Here is a 14,203-nt window from a genome sequence, read left to right as displayed (position 1 = left end):
TTGATGTCATTCACCTGATATCACACACGTAGGATGCCTTCACTTGGTTTCTCCAACTTTTTATGACATGAAAACACTAGAAAAGGTGCAATGAAAACAGAGCTGCCACCATAGTAATGGGGCTTCTGAAAGGAAGGAAAGGCCAGGACTCACCTGAGCAGCAAGAAGTTCCCATTTATTGGCATTTATCCAGACTTAAGGAGTCAAGATTAGTGAGAGGCAAGGAAAACAGACACAGGGTGAACAGGGAACTTAGCTGAACAAGAAAATGCTAGCTTTGTTGCATATAACTGCAACAGCAAGGTTTTGGGAAGATGAGAAGTCCTCACTCTTATCAAAATGTTGGTTCTAGAGCTGAAAAAACATGCCAGGACATTTCACATCTGGGTCAGTGGTGTGAGCTCTAGGACTTTCCTGCCCACTTGTGATGTACTGTAATACTGTAGTAGATAAACTGACGGTAAGAAAAGCATATGGGAATTTCAGAGATTAGTCAATAAAAACTAAGTATAGACATCAGGATTCGAACATATCAGCAGCAGCACTTAGGTACAACTATCTTGCAAACGAAGGGAGATGTCAATAAATCTAGCAAGAGTAAATCCCATTTAACAAGATACATTACACTCTCTGCTGTAGCACAGACAAAAGCAAACATACATCTGACCTAAAAGATCTTTTCCATCCTCAAAAGTTCATCTTGTGGGACTCAGCTTAGTGCCCTCAAAGGACTAGAACTGCTGAATGAAATATTTCTGAAACTCAGCTCTCTGATATTCTTGACACAAAAATAATATCCCCATTTTATACAAAGAATGCTTTTCACAAACATGCCACCTCTGTTCTCTCAGTCCTGATCTTTAAAGAGGATCTCCAAAATACCTTCCAAAGACAAGCCTGGAGCTAGGCTTTTAAACTCTGATGATCACTATAAATCAGGGATTCAGTAGAGATATTGATTTCATGGCACAATATAATGTCCTTTCTCTCCACTAACCTTTCCATGTTTCAGAGGCTATGCATTTTCTTTTTCTTTCTTTCTTTCTTTCTTTCTTTCTTTCTTTCTTTCTTTCTTTCTTTCTTTCTTTCTTTCTTTCTTTCTTTCTTTCTTTCTTTCTCTCTTTCTTTCTTTCTTTCTTTCTTTCTTTCTTTCTTTCTTTCTCTTTCTTTCTTTCTTTCTTTCTTTCTTTCTTTCTCTCTTTCTCTCTTTCTCTCTTTCTCTCTTTCTCTCTTTCTTTCCCTCTCTCTTTTCCTTAGAGAGATAACTGCCCTACCAACTTTCCCTATGCATGCTAACTACCTTTTCTTTCAGACTTAATTTACCTGGTACATACCTGAGGAATTGCTTTCATTTTGTGTTTAGCTCTGAAGTCTGCTAATTCTGTTTCAGATCTGAGGAAGACTGGTGTGCCTGAAAATTTTTCCAACTTTCCCAATTATGCCAGCTGATTACACAAAAGATGATATCTCGGTGTGCACATCTGTTTTTACTTGTTGTCTTTAGAATAGTATTGCTAAAACAATACAGTCAGAGCTACTTTATAAATACTTCTGAATATGGCAGATTAAGAGAGCACATTAAGTAAAGCACATCAAGTTAAATAAAATACGTGACTATTAACTAAATGGTAAAATGGATCAACCTGTAGCCGTGGATGAAGATGAAGAGTGCTCGCAGGAAGTATGTCTAAACATCCCCCACTAAAATGCACCAGAAGATACAGGTAACAATTTGCTGTCTCTGGGAAGCTTCATATTAAAGTAAAAAAGTGATAGCACTGTCATCCTAGAGAGCAGAGCACTGTCCAACAGACGGCACTTAGAACAAAAGGAGAGCTGTCTTTTAAACATAGTGTAGATATTGTATACCCTGTGGCTACTCCTTACCTTGCTGATTCAGGAAAACAAGGGTCATCTCTAGGCTCTGTGTCACATCAGCCAATGTCTTCTGATTGTCCTGGAAGCTTTGGTGTAACCCAAAAAGCACTTGATGTTAAGGAAATTTAATGTGAACCAAGAAACCCATATGAGAGGAAGAGCTCCCTCAGGCTCCCCCTTGGCTGGACTCAGTAAGGAAGCTGAAGCCTACCTCAAATATTCTATGTCAATGCTAGTTGAGGACAAAGTGCCCAAGATATGGGTCATGAACAGAGAATACTACCCCTTCTCAGTGCCAAAGACAGCTGTGATGTGAAAGGTCACTAATCCCAGGTACTTTGCAGGTAGGACCAGCATGTCAGGCCAGATATTCCTCTCTTTCTTGATCTAATAGGAACAAGAATGATGAAAACAGGTGAGATATTAAAAATAAATTCAGAATTCTAGTAGCACTGTCAAAATAGGTAGTTTGTAAGCTATGCACATTTTTTTTTTCGGAACACTGGTAATTATTTTCCCTCTTAGAACCTTTTTCAGTTAATCAGTAGTAAAAAGTTATTCCATATAACTTTATTAACAGCATTAATAACTTCACTGTAGCCCTCAGGAACTTTCATTATATTTTTAATCCTTAAAACAAGTGAACATTTATAAACAAGATACAAACAGAAAATAAGAAAATAATATATAATAACTCTTTAAATTCCATTTTGATGGACAGTATCCTTTCATACATAGGGCAGTTCCAATTATCACATAAAAAATAACACAAATATCTCATAACACATTGTAACATGATTGTTGTAAAATAAAGCCTTGATCCAGTCCTGATAATGTTTCCAGCATCCAAAGCATTAGAGCTACTAGTGGGAGACACTTCCCCATTTGTTAGGTGTTCTAAGCTCATCCTTTTTTCCAAGTATTATTTTTACTGTGTCCTTTAGGACACAGCAAAAATCCTTCAGGAGTTATTCACAGAAAGTCAACACTAGAACCACTGGCTGTGTTAAATTAAATGTTATGAATATAGGAAGTTAGTTTTAACATTACCTGGCCAGCACAGACAAACCGGAATCTTAAAGATGTTTAGCACTGTGTTTTGCTGTCAGGCAAATATGATATTACTATGGTTTTTATTATTATTTTATATATCTGTAGAGAGGGTCAGTGGAGGCACTAATCACCAGAGTTGTTGACCATCCTATCAGAGAACAATTTAAGGGAATGAGAAAACAGAAGGGAAGATCTAGCACTCATCAGAATCAATCTCTTAGTGCTTTGGCAAGGTGCCATTTACGAAAAAACAAATAAATAAATTGGGTTTTGTTAATCCATGGCTCGGAATCCATATCACAGAACATCACAGGTTCTTAAGGTACACAAAAAAAAAAGACGTTTGTTACCTTTCCTCCCTACCACTCATGGTGCAAATAAAAGGCCAGGCTCTTTATTAGTATGAGTGCAATATTAATTTGCAATAGAGCAAACACTCATCTCTTCTTTTGCCTTGATGTTACAGTCAGTGACTGAGGCTGGTTTTCATGAAACTCACCCTCTGCCACTTGAGAGCAGTTCCCCACAAACCAAAGCCGTGCTTGGGAATTTAAGAGTTAACTATAAGTATTAGAATTTGTAATGAAGTTTTATTCCTTGCAAAATTTAAATATGTTAAATTTAGCTTTAAAGCTCATGAAGAAACTTTATTGAAGTATTTTTGGACCCTGAAAAGATCCTAGGAAGATGTAGGAAATCAGTTGGAATGACAATTTATTTAAACACCAAGGTACAATCAGAAGTGAGTGCAAATATGCGCACCAGCACATACCTGCTTCCCTGCATCAGGACATCCACTCAAAATTCCAAAGCTTGTAACTTGTTTGTTACCTGCCAGGTATTTTACCTCACTGATTCATCTACTTATCATTCATTCCATGAAGGAAGCAAATGGAAAGTAACAATCTCTTTACTTAGCATATTAGATGTCAAGCGAAAAAAAACCTTGTTTGGCCATCCATTATTAGTGTAGGAGTGAGATGAATAATTGATCTGACTTTTCTTTCACACTGTTGAAAAATAGAAAATAACCCTGCTGACATCAACAAACTATTCAAATTCTCAGATTTTAATGACAGACTCTGATGCAGCTGTCATTTTTCTTGAGCACGATGACCTAAAACGAACCCAAATTTTAAAGCAAAACAGGAGATAAAATTACAGGGTAGCACAGACAGGAAGGTTGGTCACACCTATGCAAACCAAGATGCACAATTTTGGCATAACTCCACCAAAAAGGTTGGATAATTGAAACTACAGGCCTAATGCCTGTAAACTGAATGTAACACTCATGCTTTCTGCTGACAGCTCTGAAGAAAAAAACCCAAAAACTTCCTCAGTGGTGAGTCCTGGAACTCACTTGAATGTATTGCGTTACTCTACTTTTTTGCAAGAAGATTATTTTCCCTCCCCAAGAGATTTTTTAGGACTGGGAGCGCAATCAAGGGTTATCATTACCGTGCTTTTTAGTTGAACCTATCTTTGACCCTCCAAACTCTATAAAAATCTTGAACAGATACTACCACTCTTCCCTTCACAAATGAAAAGGATTTCATTTACCTGGCATTATGCAGGGCAAAATGACCTTGTGTACACTTTGACACCTCAGAAGGCTGTGAAGATCTGACTGCAATGAGAAGAAGGAAATAAGAGTTCATGCTCACTTTTGTCACTTTTACTCACAACATTACATGCGCAGTAACTTTAAATACAAAGGAATTTGGGTATGTATACATACATACATGTGTGTCTTTTCTAATAAGGGTATGTATACATACATACATGTGTGTCTGTGTGTATATATATATATTATTATATATATAATATATATAGTTTATTTTTGCAGTTGCCATGCTTTGTTGTGTGCCAGAGAATGAGCTATGCAACCTCCCTCCCTCACTGCTTTTGGCATACCATGCTATGAGCCTTCGCCTGGTTCTTGAAACATGTCTAGGAAACACACTCCAGCTTCTGGGATGCCCAAATTCATCTGGGACTGCTGACATCCTGGTGGGTTTCATTGCAATTCTAATTTATTTGAATCTATTGTTTTAAAGAAAATAGGGGGTCCTTGTACCTGTTAGGCTTCATTCTGAAATGCTTAAAAGTACAATGCTTAAAAGTACGAAGCAAGTTCATCTCAGCAGAGGAAAGGGGTTAGGCTGTAAACAGTTACACAGAAAAAAAGGCAGAGAAGTACTAAGTACTAGGCTGTCCTTAACTTCTGCCTGCTTAGAGAGCTGTGGCATGCTGAAGGCAGCCCAGCCTGGTGCCACTGAGGCAGCTATAAGATACAAAGCTCCATAGCAGAACAAGGTCAGACTAAAGGGACCTTTTCTCCAGCAACATCTGGGTATGATCAGAATATCAAGACATATAAATTAATTTTCAAGAACATTCCCCTTGCATGTTTTCTGGTTTTTAATTTTAGGGAAATATCATACCAATTGTGATGAGTCTATCTATGAATATGTAAAAGGAGGTGACATACTGATTTCTCACGCTACAGTGGAGACAGAACTGAGCTGGAATTTGCCTGACTTTCCATGTCACAGGCACCAGAACTTTTGTTGTCAAGTTTTTCATAGCTTGATTGCAACTTATAAATATGTCAGAGAAACAATTATTATTAAGATGGTGTGTTTCCACTGAGAATTCACACTTAAAAATAAACAAACAATATATACTACTACATTGGAACATAACATCTACATTTTTCAATGTAACATTGCAAGCTAGAACCCACCATAGTCAGTGCTTATATGCTTAATTTGAATAAGAATAGCACGTTGAAAATGTTTGAGGATTAAAGTTGCAACTTTTTAAAACAAAATTAAGGGATGGCTGAGCTTTATCCCAGATGGGACAATAGCACCAAACTATTTCTTAAACTTCCAAATACAATGTGTAGAATGAACAAGTCATGTCTGATTTCAAGCTGAAGGACTGTTGCTGCATGCCTCAAAACAATAGAAATGAATTTTTGAGATTGAAAAAAGAAAAATAAAAAAGGAACAGACAAAGGCAGGGGGTGGGGTGGGAGGTGGAGGAGGGGGGATGGAGCCAGGCTAATCAGGAGTGAGCCTGGAAGTGCCTGGGAGATGGTGTACTGGTGAGGACCTCCAGTGTATCAATACAGAGCAAGTGGAGGCAAGTACATCTAGTGACAGAAAAGATGTAATTGGCATAGATGGGTTAGATAATCCAAGTATCAGTCACTTGGAAATGAACATCATTCCCTTTATGAGGCATGAGGGAATAACACCCCAGCTGAAGTGCATTTACACCAATGCACACAATATGGACAATAAACAGGAAGAATTGGAAGCTATTGTAAGGCAGGGAGACTGCCACGTAGTTGCCATCATGGAAATGTGGTGGGATGACTTGTATAACTGCTATGGTAGGATATAAGGTCTTCAGGTGGGACAAGAAAGGCAGGAGAGGTGGTGGGGTAGCCGTCTATGTTAGAGAGTGCTTCGATACCCTCAAGCTCGATTATGGTGATGACAAGGTTGAGTGCCTGTGGGTGAAAATCTGAGGAGCCCACGAGAAGGCAGATTTTTGTGATGGGGATCTGTTATAGACCACCCAGCCAAGAAGAAGCAGCTGGCAAGCTCCTCTGTAAACAACTGGGAGAAGTCTCAAGATCGCTAGCTTTTTTTTATGTGGGAGACTTTAATCTTCCGGATGTCTGCTGGAGGTCCAGCAGCAGAGAGGAAGCAGTCTAGGAGGTTCCTGGAGTGTGTGGATGACAACTTCCTCACACCGGTGAAAGAGCTAAAAAGGGAGGGTGCCCTCCTGGACCAGCTGTTTGTGAACAGACAAGACCTTGTGGGGGATGTGACGGTTGGAGGATGCCTGGGGCAAAGTAACCACGAGATGGCAGAATTCTCAGTTCCAGGTGAGGGGGGGTTGGGGGAGGATTAGCAGAATGGCCACATTAAACTTCCAAAGGGCAGACTTTGGACTGTTCAGAAGGCTAGTTGATAAAGTCCCATGGGAGACAGTCCTTAAGGGTAAGGGAGCCCAAGATGGCTGGGTACTCTTCAAGAAGGAAATCCTGGCAGGGCAGTAGAAAGCTGTCTCCATGTGCTGGAAAATGAGCCAGCGGGGAAAAAACACCCTGGTTGAGCAGGGAGATACGGGTGGACATCAAAAAGAAGAGGAATGCCTATGAACTTTGGAAGAAGAGACAGGTATCTTCAGTGGGCTAGAGGAAGTTAGATCATGCAGAGGAAAAATCAGGAGGGCTAAATCCCAACTAGAGCTCAGACTGGCCAAGTTGGTGAAAGATAATGAAAAAATCTATCTATAAATACATTAATAGTAAAAGAAGGACCAGGGAGAATATTTGGTCCTTATTGGATGCGAAGGGAACAACTCTGACAAAGGATGAGGACAAGGCTGAGGTACTTAATGCCTTCATTGCCTCAGTCTTTAATAGTAACAGAAGTTGTTCCCTGTGTGTACATACCCAATAGCTAGAGGAGCAGAATAAAGCTCCCATGATCCAAGAGGAAGTGGTTAGAGACTTGCTTGGCCAATTAGAAACACAAAAGTCTATGGGGCCACATGCGATCCACCCAAGAGTATTGAGGGAGCTGGTGGATATGCTTGTCAAACCCCTTTCCATCATCTTCCAGCAGTCCTGGCTGACTGGGGAAGTTACACTTGACTGAAGGCTGACTGATGTTATATCCATGTACAAGAAGGGTTGCAGGGAGGATCCAGGGAACTACAGGCCTGTCAGTCTGACCTCTGCCAGGGAAAGTCATGGAACAGGTGATCTTGAGTGCTATCATGAAGCACATGCAAGAGAACCGGGTGATCAGGCCCAGTCCACACGGGTTTACAAAAGGCGGACCTTGCCAAACTAACCTGATCGCCGTCTCTGACAAAGTGACTCAACTACTGGATGAGGAAAAGGCTGTGGATGTAGTCTTCTTGGACTTCAGTAAAGCCTTTGACACAGTTTCTCACAGCATTCTGCTTAGGAAACTGTCTGCCTCTGGCCTGGACAGGCACACGCTCTCCCGGGTATAAAACTGGTTGGATGGCTGGGCCCGAAGAATGTTGGTAAATGGAGTTAACTCCAGCTGGAGGCCAGTTACAAGTGGGGTTCCCCAGGTCTCAGTGCTGGGTCCAGCCGTGTTCAGTGTCTTTATCAATGACCTGGATGAGGGGATCGAATGGCATCTTGGCTTGTATCAGAAACAGTGTGGCCAGCAGGTCCAGAGAGGTTATTCTCCCTCTGTACTCAGCACTGGGGAGACCGCACCTTGAGTACTGTGTTGTAGAGAGGAAGGTGCTGGCCTTTTCTCCCAAGTGACAGGGGACAGGACAAGGGGGAATGGCCTCACGATCCACCAGGGGAGGTTCAGTCTGGACATCAGAAAAAAAGCTTTTCACAGAAAGGGTCTGGAACAGGCTGCCCAGGGAGGTGTTTAAGAGATGGGTAGACGAGGTGCTGAGGGACATGGTTTAGTGGTTGGTAGGAATGGTTGGACTTGATGATCCTAGAGGTCTTTTCCAACCTAGTGATTCTGTGAAATTTCTTACTAAAATGACCTGTTTTGTTTAATATAAGATGACTTAAAACTGAATTTCAACTTAATGGACCAAAAAGAAGTAAGGATTAACTAAAATTGGTCTTTACCCATGAAAGAAGAGTTACAGTCAGCATACATTTACATTGTGTACCCAGAACCCAGAATCAATCGTGGTATATATCATAAGGAAAATTTTTAAAGTCATGTTTTCCTCGACTTAAAATGGTTGCTAGCAGAACTACTAAGAAAATTCAACAGCTATAAACTTGGAATTACTCATACAGTAGTGGAAACCTCCAAAATCCACCATTTCATATATGAGAGAAAAAAAAGAAAGTGTTGCCAGTGAAAAAAACCTTACTGATAGAAGACCTAGTTACAAGAATATAGATGAAATGAATATTTAAAGAAAGGAAAACTTGAAGAAGTAATTAAGATGTATGAATAACTTGTACAAAAATTTAAAAACTTCATGAAATCTCAACAGACAAAATTATTAAGGACAATAAGATGGAATTTTTAATAAGAACAAGAAGTGCCTGACCAAGGACTAAATACATTTCAAGATACAGAGACAAATCATATGTAATACCAGAGAAAAGTTAAAATTGACAGAAGATATTTACATTTTATAATGAGAATTAGAAAATGAGAATGCGTTTATTCTATACGAAGTGAAACATTGCAAAAAAAGTTTAAAAAGGTCACATCTGCCAAGATTAAACGTGGGCATAAATAGTCAACAAGTGTGGTTAACTTACCTACACCTCCACAAAGCCTAAAATTGCTTAGCTGAAGGTTTCTCTAATTCATTAACGCTTACAAATTACTTTTATTACAATAAATAATGAAAAACTGGAGCAATTCCAACAGATGGGAGTACTGCCAAGAAAAAGAAAATCCTGGGGCTGGAAAAGAAAACCCTGCAATGTGTAGCTTCAAAAATGCATGTCATCTCAATTTATTGAAGATCAACTTAAAAAAATGTTGATCACTGTGTAAAAATGATCTGAGAGATTATCAGATTTTTATTGTGTAGCAATGTGTAACAGGAACATGAACACTGGAGTAGCTGACTCAAAAAGAACTTCTCTAGAAGATATTTATTTCTAAGCCGTCTTCCTCACTGCAGTTTCTTACACTGGGAGTCTTTGCAGTCAAATCCTATAGCTAGGTGGTGGACTCCTTTGACCCTAGATTTTGTGGAAAACGCCCCTAGAGTCTTCAAAATTTTTTGATGCTGTTGTGCCGATGGGCACAATTATGTAACCATCATGCAAATAAGCCATCACCACAGTCGTTGGGAGGATGAAAGCGGGATTCCGTCTGTGAAGATTAAATGAGTGTTTGCAAATTCCTGTGATATCTCTCAAAACAAATGGAAAATCTGAAAATTAATTGAAAGCACAGCTTCACAGCTGAGACCTTCAACATGGTATTTCATCATGGACTTAATGTTTATGAGAAGTTACATTCTCCCCACCTTGGCAAAAAGATATAGATTTGCAATTAATAATAGTGTTTCTATTAATCTTTGAGTGAGGTGGAACATAGTCATTAGATGGAGAAAGCCTTATGAAAATAGGTGCATACAGAAGTGTAGAGGGGATGAAATGAGAAAAATTACAAGATATGTTTTCAAAGGCTTGTTACTAAGGAGGTCCCATTCTGGTCATGAATAAACACTGGAGACTCCCTCAAATGAATCTTCTCGGAATCATCTGCAGCAGTAGCTAACCTTGCTTCTTCCCCATCCTTCTCGAGCTCTGTATACATTTCAGTTATTGCAGATCAGAGCTCACTATCATGATTTAATCTGTCCCCATCAGCAGCTCAAACTCAATCCTCTGGCATTTCCATGAGCAGGTAATGAGGTACAGCATGTTTCTGTTGCCACTTGTTGAGGGTCAGGGTAGAGAGATAGGGGCAGCAGTGTAGTTTGGAGTTAAATCCAGCACAACAGTCTGTCTGGGATCTTAGACCTTCCCTTACACTGCTTTGGTCCAGTCTCAAGCCAGGCAACATCAAGAGGTACAGTGAATATCAGTTTCCCAGGGATGCCATCTAGATTATGTCTTTTCTCTATATTTTCTCATTCTCTGCCACTGCCAAAATCAAAGTGGCATGAGCCCCTCAGCCACAACTTGCCTGAAAGCCCTTGTAACAGGTAGGTGTTCACACTAGTGCCTGCCCAAGAACCCGTGTTTGATGCTAAAGGTCCTCCTGACAGCTCTAGTGCAAAACTTCAAACCCAGTCTTTCCTCTTTTTTTTTGCTTTTAAAGTAACCCTCCTGAATATCATCTTCATTGAACTACTTTCAGACGTGTAATGAGCCAGGAAGAAGGATGTTTCTGCCTTAGCTTTGATTCTAAGTGAAACACTAAAGATCCTTAAACCTCCCTGAAGCCATCTGAGTTAATTTTACAGGCCCGGTTAGAACCAAGTTCCTTGTTCAGTGTGAAAAGGAAGCAATTTCATCTCCTTATTATCCTCACTGTTACATGACATGAGGAAAACATACATTTTCTTTAAAGAAATCGGTAAGTTTGATATTAAAAGTAGCAAGTGGTCATGTTTAGCCCTCCGTAAGCTTTTGATTTTGTTACATACTTGGAACCGAGTAAGAGCCTAACGGGGTGCCACACTCCTACAAAACTTATTGGGGAGCAACCAAGTGCAAGTGTGTTCATTAAGTAGTGCAATGGGAAGTGAAATTGAAAATATTGTTAATCACTTTCTTGAAGATCATAGTGTAAATGACAACTTTATTGAGTTTAGCAGGCATTACTTTTCAACAAACAATTTATTACCTTGGAATGTGTATTACCCTGTCTTTTTACTGAAGAAGGTGTTGTTGTTTTATAATTACTTCAGCATTAGACACAGCATTTTGACATCAGTAGAATTATAATATTACACTGCCAAAGGTAGTTATCTCCAAGTTCATGTAGCATCAAAATCCAGAGTCTAGAAAACCCTAATGCTCCCTGATAGTACCAGGAGAAAATATTTTAACATAACATGTAAAATGTTTTAGTCATTACCCAGTAAACATCACAAGTCATCCAAGAAACAGCCAGCAGAGAAAGTGAATGAGAAGCCTTACATAAAGATCTTTAGAATGTGAAATTTTAGTTTTGGTTAATTTTGGGAGGTAATGCAAATGACCTTTTTGCTTGTGATAGGAAGGTTTTATTGATTCCACCCACTCTTCAGGCAACATGACATGTAACTATGGCTATAGCATTACTGTCTCTTCAGAGGAAGTTTGTCTCTTTGAGTCCATGCCATATATGAATTGCCTGAGCTATAATCAGTTCTCACTCCTATGGTAAATTTTATAACAGGGTAGGTAAAGGCTAAGATATGCCTCAATGGAGGCATATCTATTAAGTCATTCTTCCCAGTCCTTCTATGGAAAGAATGTAACACTTAATCAAACTGATTTTCCACACTTTCACGTAAAGCCTTTTTTGCTCTTGTTCCAAAAAAAACTTGTCAGCGGAAACAAGCACATTCTGCTTTGACATACTTATTTCTTAATGTACATTTCATAGAATCATGGAATGATTTGGGTGGAAGCGACCTTAAAGATCATCCAGTTCCAACCCCCCTGCCATGAGCAGGGACACCTCCCACCAGATCAGGCTGCCCAAGGCCCCATCCAACCTGCCTTGAACATTTCCAGGGGTGGGGCAGCCACAGCTTCCCTGGGCAACCCGTGCCAGTGCCTCACCAACCTGTTCCAGTGCCTCCTTTGTAGGCAGTTAATAGTTATTGGGCTGCATCTTGAAATTTAGAACTTTTAAAGGACATCTACACAGTGCTAATACAAGTGAAAGGCTGTTTTATTTCTCATCTCATTTCTTAAAATATAATAGATTATTATGAAGATTGATGGAAATGATCTCCAGTTTTAATTGTTATAAACAAATCATCATTACATACTGATGCATAAAATACAAGGTGTATCAAATCTGAAGGTATGCACAGATTTTGCAGGGCCAGAGCAAATCCTGTTATCTGTGGAGAAGTAATTGATTATTTTCACTGACTGACCTTTTCATAAGGCTCAGCTTTCACTTACATACAGTCACACAATGACCAGAATTTTTTAAATGACTACCCTGATTGAGCTGCCTTAGCTAAAGTAGTACATGGAAGACAAAGAGAAGGGAAAAAGCAAGTTAGAAACAACAAAAGGCAGACAGTAAATTCTAAGTCAGGTCCCTGAGGAAAACTGGGCAAACACAGTTAATTTCTATTATAATATGTGCTCCTGACAACTGCAAGTAGAGCAGCCCAACAGAAGGGAACGTAGGAGGGTAATGGCTTGTGCTAAGGATTCAAAATTAAGATTACACAAGTGTTGTTGAGATTTTAAGTTGCTTTAGTTTACTCTTGTGGACTAACCACCCACTAGCTGCTGCAGTATATCTTCCAGTTAAGTTTCAGCTGACAGGAGTTCAGCTCAAGAGCTATCACACCACTAGGCAAGGAGAAGCAAAGCCTGGTAGGCAGGGATGATAAAGTCATTCATTGTAAAGTGAACTCCTGATCCAAACCAAAATGCTAATGTGGATTCTCTCAATGTTTCAAAATATGGAGACACAATGGGCAGTGTAGTAGAACAATGATAATTCTACAGTTATTGTCATCCCTATCCTGTATTACCTTGACTTCTGCAGTGACGGTGGTAGTAGTATTTGTCCTGCATGCTTTAGCTTTGCTTCCACTTTGCTAGTGCATGAATTTTAGCACTGCATGGACGTTCTCTTCCAGGAGATGGGAGGAGGGCATCCTCAAGATTCATTGAGTTCTTCTCCTTTTCCTTTCTGCCTCTCTATCAAGTGCCCACTAGTAAATCATGCTGGCTTTGTGCTGCACACACTTGGTTCGTTGAAGGGAACCACCACCTGTGAGGAAATCCTGTACTTGAAGGGCACAAGAAGGAAGATCATTCAACTTCCTCTCTCCGCAAAAGCAAGCAGACAGATGCCTACTCTTGCCCACAACCTCCTAGGCTCCGCAGATCCTAGCCAGCCCAGCAAAACACCTACAAGAACAATTACCATATCAACCTATGGTATTGTAGCCTGTGAGAGAGGCAGGAATGTCACTCTCATGGAAGATTGTAGTGGCGCTCTCCATCACTAAGGTACAGTCAGACTTCTCCAGGCAACAACAGACAACTTTTGAGAACAAAGCAAAAGGACCTAGTTTCCATTGAGCAAAGTGACTTTTTTACCTAGAAGTGGAACATTTTTTTCACATGGGCTAATCTGGAGCAAGTACCATTTTTATCTAAGCCATGTGTTACAAACCACCTAATGTAGCTAATATAGCTGGTTTCCATAGTGCACTTTTCTGTAGAACATTTAAGTAACTAGGAGCTAGTTATGAGAAACAGGGAAGTAAAATTTAATGCAGAATCATTCAAAACTCACTCTCAGTTCTCCTTCATATGCATATCTTCTTCTGAGGAGGGATTGAGCGGCAGGCAGTGCCTTTTTATTCCCTTTTTCCTCTCACAGCATTCCTCTTGCTTATAACATACTACAGGCACATACGGTGACAGCTACCCATGAGACTTGGCACACTGCCACACAAGTCTTACCTGGACTTCTAAAAGAGTTCAGTCTGTCTTGGTCCTCCTGGAATAGCATTCCCTGGTTCTACACCCTGATAAACTGACCTCTGCCACCATTTAAAGACTCAG

General features: G+C 39.9%; 1 long non-coding RNA gene across 1 annotated transcript in view; it reads right to left on the bottom strand.

Annotated features, from left to right (window-relative positions):
* Window positions 1-1,333: 1,333 nt before the first annotated feature.
* The window catches only part of LOC128850050 (uncharacterized), a 50,996-nt gene continuing 38,126 nt past the window's right edge, over window positions 1,334-14,203 (bottom strand). The window contains exons 3-4 of the long non-coding RNA XR_008447535.1: window positions 4,492-4,558; window positions 1,334-2,265 (exon numbers count right to left, since the gene is read on the bottom strand). This is a non-coding gene — a long non-coding RNA (uncharacterized LOC128850050). The remainder of the gene's footprint in view (window positions 2,266-4,491; window positions 4,559-14,203) is intronic.

The sequence above is a fragment of the Cuculus canorus genome, chromosome 1 (genome assembly GCF_017976375.1).
Source record: "Cuculus canorus isolate bCucCan1 chromosome 1, bCucCan1.pri, whole genome shotgun sequence".
NCBI classification, from domain to species: Eukaryota; Metazoa; Chordata; class Aves; order Cuculiformes; family Cuculidae; genus Cuculus; species Cuculus canorus.
This window is presented reverse-complemented; position numbering and strand designations above follow the sequence as displayed.